Source organism: Pipistrellus hanaki (genome assembly GCF_964339955.1).
Source record: "Pipistrellus hanaki genome assembly, chromosome: X".
Classification (NCBI taxonomy): domain Eukaryota; kingdom Metazoa; phylum Chordata; class Mammalia; order Chiroptera; family Vespertilionidae; genus Pipistrellus; species Pipistrellus hanaki.
In genome coordinates this window covers 24751004-24758880 of record NC_140524.1, presented here as the reverse complement: position 1 = coordinate 24758880, position 7877 = coordinate 24751004, and positions in this window count along the sequence as shown.

Below are 7877 nucleotides of genomic sequence, written 5' to 3'. Positions count from 1 at the left end.
TAAAGAATAGCATTGAAGGCAAAGAGAACAGCATGTGCAAAATACCTAGAGGTGAAATGAAGGATGATTGGGAAACTCAAATTGCTCTTCTTGGCTTGTGAATGGAGTGTGAGGAGAAAGTGTTGAGAGATAACACAGTAAAGTCAGCAGGGGTCAGATCATGAAAGGCATTTGGAATGACAGTCAAAGATGTTCACTGAGTGTGCTTTATTTACAAAGATTCCACTTTGTTGGTTATATACCACAAGTGATTAAAATTGAATGCATGAAATAATGCTAAAATTTAGTACTAATACTAAAGATAATCACAATTTTCATATAAAAAATGGAAACATATGGACTGATAATGATATAGAATAACAGAAATTATGAGTACAGAGCTAAGTATACAATGTTCATCTGCTAAATAGTAATTCCTATAATTATTGAAAATAGACACTGGTTTCATCTATCAAAAAAGGGTGTCTGCCAACTTTCACAGATGTTACTATGTCCAACAAAGTGCCTACCATGTATGAAATACAGCTCTAGACCCCATGAAGGAAGAGTGGGAGAAAAATAGAAAGAAAAAAAAGGAAAAAAACTAGTTTCTGCAGGGGTTTTAGGTAAAAAATATATATATATATATTCCTTTTAATGACAAAGAATCCAATTACTCGGTAACTTATCAGAATACAATGAATGGAATGGAGAAGAATGTAAAACATTACCAAGAAAAACAGTGTAGGTGTTCCATAAAATGTAATGAATAAATAAAACATATTAGTAAAAAAAAATCAATTTTTCTGGGCTATAAATGTTTACCTATATTAATCCAATAAAATTGCAAAGTACCAGAACTCTGTTCTAAAAACAATTTGCATGTCTTAACTCATTTAATCATTACCACAAATCCATTGGGTAAGTACTATTATAATTTCAGTTTTACAAATGAGGAAAGTTAGGCTTGGAAAGATGAGGTCATTTACCCTAAGTAATACAGTTAATAAGGGGTTCAGCCAGGATTATGATCCCAGGGAGTATTATTATTATAGTGGGAATACCAGAGAAAGTTCTACTTTGGGCTGAAGGTCAAAGTCCATGGAATGAAGAGAGTGCAAAATAAATGGATGTGCTAAAAATATTTTATTAAAACACTAGAGGTCCAATTCAATAAATTCATGCAAGGGGCTTGACCCTTGCAGCCCCAGCTGCCTCAGCCTCCCTCGCAGCCTCGCAAACCTGACTTCAGCTGGCCCTCGCAAACCTGACTTCATCCAGAAGGTTGTCTGGACAGTCATTAAGCTGTTCAGTCTAATTAACAAATTAGCTCTTTATTATATAGAATTAATATAGTAAAGACCAAGAGAGATCGGAAATAGGATCTTAATTCTGCAAATTCCCTGTGTGATGTTAAGCAAGTCACTTGCCCTTTCTGTGTATCAAGGTAAACCTGTAAAATGAGGGAAGGAGGGCAGAAATGTGATATGGGTTTGCGTGGTATGGTATTATAAGATAGGTGTGTCCCAGGTCATACAACTAGTAAATGGAGGGTCAGAGTTGTCAGAGCTGAAAGAAGTTTTTAAAAATGTTTTCAGATAATTTCCAAAGACTTGTTGCTACTCCAGACACATCTTACCCACCAAGTACGGAGACCATAACTCCTTTAATTTAGAGAAGTAGAGTGTATAAATAGATCAATCTCTAATAAGAAATGCAATATATCAAGTTCCAAGGGCCCAATTCAGACTGATGAGCAAAACCATTTTGTTGAATATTAAAAATATTCTCTAATGCCCTAGATTTGAACCAGGAATAATGCCTTTTGGGGGGAAAAAAAACCCAACACACAGAGCTATTGATCAAAAATCCTGACATCAAGGGCCAAGGTTGACTGCTTTCATTTTTGAGACCTAGAAGAATATTTATGGGGCTAATAATACTGGGTTCAAGGATCAGATGATCTCAGGCTACCTCTCGAAGGGCAAAGGTACCAGGCAATTCCCTTCCAAGAATGTGGCCTGGATGTCTGTGGGTCAGCAACAAGTGTTGAGCAAGGTGAAATCCAAACTTCCAAAAGGAAGACAATTATTTTGTAAATATTCCTAATTGGGAAATAAGCCATTTGTAATTAAATTTCAAAGAAGCCAGAAATGGTTTCCTAGTTTGTCTATATCAGGAGCTCAAGGCCTTCTATGAGTATATGCTGTTCCAGAGGAAGCTTCTGTTATAAAAGAGAACTCCATTTGGGATAAAAAAGGCTTTGGAATCAGACTGACTTGGTTGTAAAACTTAGACTCTCCATTTACTAGTTGTGTGGCCTGGGACACACCTTTCTGAACCTCAATTTACTTCTCTATATAAAAGAACTAATAAAACTTACTCTTCAGCATTTTTATAAATAATGAGATAAAGCTTCTTAAAGAGATACATACATAATGATACATTTATAGAGGATGTCTAAGAATCTTACATAATAAAAGAGTATTATGCAAATTAACCATCACCCAGCCACACCCCAAAGCCATGCCCACCAGTCACGCCCAACATCCAATCAGAGAAAGTATGCAAATAAACCCAACCAAGATGGCTACAGTCAGAGAGCAGGAGGGCAGCCTGGGTTTTCCAGGCAAAGGAGGAAGCCAAGCTTTCCACCTGCCCTTGCTGCCCTACCCCTCCTCTCAAGGCAACAAAGTTTTAATTGTAGAAGGTAAATAAATTCCAGATACCAGGGCCTCCACTTGGGTCACCAGGCAGTGAGGCTGGCCTGCAAACCACCACAGGACCTTTGCCCAGGCTGCCCCACACCTCAAAGGAACCCCCACCCTGATCCAGAACACCCTTCAGGGCAAACCACCTGGCCCCCACCCATGCACCAGGCCTCTATCCTATCTAATAAAAGAGTAATATGCAGATTGACCATTACTCCAACACACAAGATGGCTTCCCCCATGTGGTCAAAGATGGCTGCCCTATGTGACACAAGATGGCCACCACAAGATGGCCAGCAAGGGAAGGCAGTTGGAAGTCACCAGACCTGCAAGGGAGGGCAGTGGAGAGGGACCAGGCCTGCAAGGAAGGGCAGTTGAAGGTGATCAAGCCTGCAGGGGAGGGCAGTTAGGGGTGACCAGGCCAGCAGAGGGGAGAAGTTGGGAACAAACAGGCTGGCAGGGGAGCAGTTATACATCAATCAGGCTGTCATGGGAGTGGTTAGGGGGTGATCAAGCTGGCAGGCAGAAGCGGTTAGGGTCAATCAGGAAGGCAGGTAGGCAAACAGTTGGGAGCCAGCAGTCCTGGATTGTAAGAGGGATGTCCGACTGCCCACTGGGATCAGGCCTAAACGGGCAGTCGGACATCCCTCAAGGGGTCCAAGATTGGATAGTGTGCAGAGTGGGCTGAGGGACCCCTCCCCCCCCCGGGCCCCGTGCATGAATTTCGTTCACTGGGCCTCTAGTTACTTCCTAATATTGTAGACTATAGGGAAATAAATGAGGACATAGATTAACCAAGATTGGCAAAGAGTTGATAACTGCTGAAATTGAGTGACAAAGAAATGGGGGTCCATTGTGATATTTTTCTCGACTTTTATAGAGGTTTGAATCATCCTACAATAAATGTTTTAAATGATGCATAAAGTGAAGAGATTGAGCTCTGCAGTTTTAACTAGGTTTGCTATGCGTTCCTGCCTCTAACTCACATGTGTCAAACACAAGGCCCGCGGGCCAAATCCAGCCCGCCAGGCCTTGCAATGTGGCCCGCACCGCGCTGTCATCACTGCACTCCGCTGTCAGTTTATGACATTGTCAGTTTATGACTGTTCAGTAAACCATTCGGCCCTCGATTTAGGCTGGATTTTAGATTTTGGCCCCTTCTCTGATTGAGTTCGACACCCCTACTCTAACTAACTGAATTATTGGGCAAGTTAATTAAGCTCATCTGGTTCTCAACACAGGGATAAGGCCTAAACCGGCAGTTGGAATCCATCTCACAATTTGAGAGTCCTGGCTCCAGCTGCTCACCTGCCTGCCTGCCTGATTGCCACTAACTACTCTGCCTGCCTGCCTGCCTAATTGCCCCTAACTACTCTGCCTGCTGGCCTGCTTGTCCCCAAATGCCCCCCCTCCCCCAGCCAGATCACCCCAACTTCCCCCCATGCCAGCCTGCTTATCCCCAACTGCCCCCCTGCTGGCCTGCTCACTCCAAACTGCCCCCGCCCACTGTCCAGGTCACCTCCAACTGACCCCCACTGATGGCCTTGCTCATCCCCAACTGGCTCCCTGGCTGGTCTGCTTACCCCCAATAGTCCCTGCAGTACCATCCTGGCCTGATCACCCCCCAGCTACCCAAGGTCCCAGCCCTTCCTTTTTTTCTTTTTCTTTTTTCTTTTTTCATTGCCTCCTTGAGTGGAGAGCAGGGTCTGCTGGAAATAAGTATCTAGGATTTATTTATCTTCTATAATTGAAACTTTGTAGCCTTGAGCGAAGGTCAGGGCAGGCAAGGGTGGGCGGGAAGCTTGGCTTCCTCCATTGGCCAAGCAACCCAAGCTTTCTGCTTGCTCCAGCTCTGTGGCTGGCCGTCATCTTGGTTGGGTTAATTTATATACTTGCTCCTGATTAGCTGATGGGCATGGCTTGTGGGTGTAGTAGAGTGATGGTTAATTTGCATGTTTATCTTTTATTAGTGTAGATTAGTAGTAGTAGTAGTAGTAGTAGTAGTAGCCCTGAGCATGAATACGTGCGCCAGTAGCTCACTGCCACCCTCCAGTAGTTCTCTGCCGCTGCTCTGCACTCCTGTAGCTCCCCTCACCCCACTATCCCCACTCCCCTCATAGCTTGCTGACTTTCCCCCTCTTGTAGCTCTCTGCTGCCTGCTTGTAGCTCGCTGACCCATCCTACTGCTGATCCGTGATCCAGTCTTTATGTGGTCGGTTGTTACGTGTCAAGGTGTAATGACTATTTGCATATTATATCTTTTTAATATAGGATTATTATTATATTACTAGAGGCCCGGTGCACGAATTTGTGAATGGATGGGTTCCCTCAGCCTGACTGGCAATCAGGATGATCAGGGTTGTCTCGCCCAGTCCAACCTCTCACGGTCCCTCCCCCAGGCTGGCTGGCCACAGGAGGTTGGCTGTGGGAGCACACTGATCAACAGGAGGCAGCTCCTGCATTGAGCATCTGCCCCCTGGTGGTCAGTGTGCATCATAGCTACTGGCCAGCCATCCAGTCATAATGGTTGCTTAGGCTTTTATATATTTATTATTAGTAGTGGTATTAGTATTAGTATTATATTAAGGACCCAGAAGAGCAGTTGGTATGCAGTAGATGTTTAATAGATAGTATTGATCATCATCCTAATTATCTTCAGCATCACCAGCAGTTGAACTCTTCACATCTGGTCCGAATGCACCTTTAAGCTGAGCTCTTAATCTCACCAGAATGTTGGTAGATATGAGCATTAAAGTCTCCTGGCTGAATAAGAACTGTTTTTTCTTAGAGGAGTGGGGCTGTTATAACTTTAGCCAGCAGCTCTAGTTCAGAAATGTCCCTCCAGGAGCAAGTCCAACTAAGTACCTCAAGTTGAGCTGTCAAAGCCTCCTCTACAGAGCTTCTGTGAATAAGAGACAGTTGCAGATTAAAGACAGTTGGAGATATGTAGTTCTACCAGTGAGCTTTATTCATGGGGGGTTGGAGCAGGGCTCTCGGCCTGAAAGAGACACAGTGGGAATCACTTTCATAAAAGAACCTTTTCTGACCTCCCTCCTGGCTTTCTGCTTTATTGGGCCTAACTCACAGTAAAGTGCTTAAAGCAGGTTTGTCAAATGAATGGACTATAGAACATAAGTTACCAGAAGCTGACACTGGGTTCATAAGTAAAGCTGGTAAAAAAAATGCCTCCAGACTCAGGATGGGAGTGTTTCCAGAGTCTAAATCTGGCCTAGCCAATACATGGAGCATGGTGGCTAAAGCTATGGGAATCAAACAGGGAATGAGAGTAGAGCTTCTAGTGTGATCTGAATGACCAATTTGTAGTCATGCCTTATGGAGATTCCATCAGCTTGAAATGTTCCTACCTTAGGTCGGTTTCCTATGTTCTGTACAGACACATTCAAAGTGGAAACTTTCACCTGCTCTACTTGCTTGCTCTAATTGGTAGCTACTTGCATTTGAGCTAAAGCTTATTAGAGTTCATTAAAACTCTATTAAGATGGCAATCAGCCTATGTAAGATTTTACATAAAACCTGTTAGAATCAATGATATCTCAAAAAATCCAATTGAAATTCATTTTGGAAGACCCAGTCCTGAAAAGGGAGTAAAGAACTCTAACCTGAAACAAAGGTTCAAGCAGGGTGGCATTCAACATCAAGTCTGGGAAGAACATTGGGTTCAGATTATAGAGAATTTAGTGCATTTAGCTGAGTGTGGGCCTTCATTTGCAGATAGTAGAGAGCCCCCAATGCTTTCTGAGGACTGTGATAATCAGACCTATCATTTAAGCAAGTAGCTCTCAAATTTTCCTAAGCATTTTAGAATCTCACACACAAAAAGGAGAACCTCATTTTACACCTGAGATTTTGATTCAGAAGATCTGTGGGGCCTGTGAAATCTGCATCTTTAAACAAATACATCAGGGAGTATTCTGAGGCTACAAGTCCATAAATTAGATTTCAAGACAGTTTTAGGAAGGTGTGGTGGTTAATAAAGAGGCTGATCATTTGAGAGTGGTTAAGAAGGTATTATGACCATCCAGGTGGGCAACAGAGAAACCTGACTTACAGTGGAAGTGCTGGGAAATCAAAACAATGTCCACCCTGCCAAGTTCCTGGGAGTTTGAGGAAAGCATGGTTTCAACTGCATTGGGCTCTGTGGAACATTGGGAAACTACTGATGTTTGTTATGTCAAGCTCATTCTCAATAAACTGTATTCCTCTTGACTACTTAATGCTGAGGTATCTTACTTAACTTTCCTTCCTACCTGTGTAGCTTTGTGAAGCCTAAATCTGCCTCTTGAACCAAATTAAGGAGTTGTGCCATGTAATGCCAAGGACATTGATGGACAGAGGATCCTGCTCTAGCTAGTTTCAAGGAGAGAAGACCTCTTTCAGGCCTGAGGAAAAAACCAGTCGTGTGTTTTAACTAATCCATGAAAAGGTCAGTTAGGATTGGCTCCAGCTGGCTGTTTCAGTCCTGCCTATGCTATAGCAATCTCTTTTTACACTAGACATATCCTCTCATGTTCTCTCAAGTCACATGAAATTCAGTGGAGCATTTTTAAATCACAAAAACTGTTAAACTTTTCTTAAGCCCAGTTAGGCACCATTAAATCTTACCAAGTTTAGTGAAGTCACAAGATTTAACCGGGCATAATGATCATTGCATTTATACAACTTAATGAGACTTGATGAGGATTATTGAACTGTATCCTGCCCTTAAGGCAACAACATCAACATTTTAAAATTCAAATTGCATAGGAGAAAAATATTCTTTTTCTTTCTTTTTTTTTTAAGTGAAGTGAGCTACCTGAATTTACAAACCTTGGGTATCCCCTTCCCTGAGGGTTCTTCGGAACTGTGAATCTGATAAATTATTATGTGCTAATTTTTAATGGGTTACTCTCCTTCTTACCTCCTAGGCAGCATATATGCATTTTAATAGGGTCTTCTGGACAGGCTGCATTCACCTAGAGTACAGACTTGGAGTGTGGGAATTCCAGACACCAACCTAGATCTGTGATGGGGGCAGTTCGACCTTTTGGCCTCTCTCAGATCTCACTGTACAAAGAGGCCCATACTCTGGCAATGCTGGGTTGAGAGTTGGGTTGGAAATGAAGGAGGCTGGTGGTGAGTCATCTTTGGCTAAGTGCAATAAAATAGATTCCAAATTATCCAGGGACG